The following is a 1,020-nucleotide window of genomic DNA, read 5'->3' as shown; positions in this document are numbered from 1 at the left end:
TGATGAGTTGTAGTTTTCGCGGTGGATGGAAAGAGGTAGGTGTTAAAACGGGAAGAAGTTCCCGAGTGTCGGTCTCAAGGAAAGGTAAGGAAGGATTTGGTAGACAAGGAATTAGTCACAAGAGCGCCTATTTTTCAAAAGCTAGTCCTAATCAAGATGGTTGTGTATGTCATTCTAAAGATGTCTTATAGACGAAAGCTAAAGGGTTGTAAAACAAGTATTGGAAAGGAGGATTCGGACTAATCTAGCACACATGCAATCTCTTGATTTCCTAAGGTACTAGGGCTTGAAAACGCTCAACGGACTCACATGAGACAAGGTCACTCACACCACTGCCACTCTCGTGGTCAATGGACTCACTTCTTAGACCGTAATGTCATCCTTGTGAACATTAGGCTAGAAGAGGCATTTTGACAAACACGTTATGTGCCTTTTGCCTTCCCTCTCCCTTTTCTCAAAGGTGAGAAGGAAAAGAGGTTGGTGAGGTCTTCAAGCATTCCCTATTCTCATAGGTGAAAGCTTTCTACCCTAGCTCTCTAGTCCAACCGGCCTAGTTGGAGTAGAGGTCGAACAAACACCCCAAACCGCAATCAAGATATCCAAAAAGCATCATTCTACCCTAGTTATATGATATGAGAGCTCAAGAAACACATGCATGTTCAATTAGTCCAAATCCACAAAGTAACTAGCCACACATCTCTAAACTAGGCATCATCAAAGCAATTGAGCAAATCTAATCAACTAGAATTGAAATCAAATCACAAATCAAAGCACAAATCAAATCACAAATCAAATCACAAACTAAGAATTGAATAACAAAAGTAGAAATTGGAATATTACTTGAATGAAAATGGAATTCTTCTAACAATCTTGATCAATTGAAAGTTGATGTGCTCAATCTTCTCCAAATCTAGCTACTTGAAATGAAATGTGATTGGAATTGAAGTGGAATTGGGAGAGAATTTTAACCTAATTCTAGAGAGAGAAATTCTAGACTAGACTAATCTGGAAAAATGAGTG

Source organism: Ipomoea triloba, chromosome 16 (assembly GCF_003576645.1).
Source record: "Ipomoea triloba cultivar NCNSP0323 chromosome 16, ASM357664v1".
In the NCBI taxonomy this organism is placed as follows: Eukaryota; Viridiplantae; Streptophyta; class Magnoliopsida; order Solanales; family Convolvulaceae; genus Ipomoea; species Ipomoea triloba.
The sequence above is the reverse complement of the archived record's forward strand: the minus strand, read 5'-3'. Positions refer to the sequence as shown.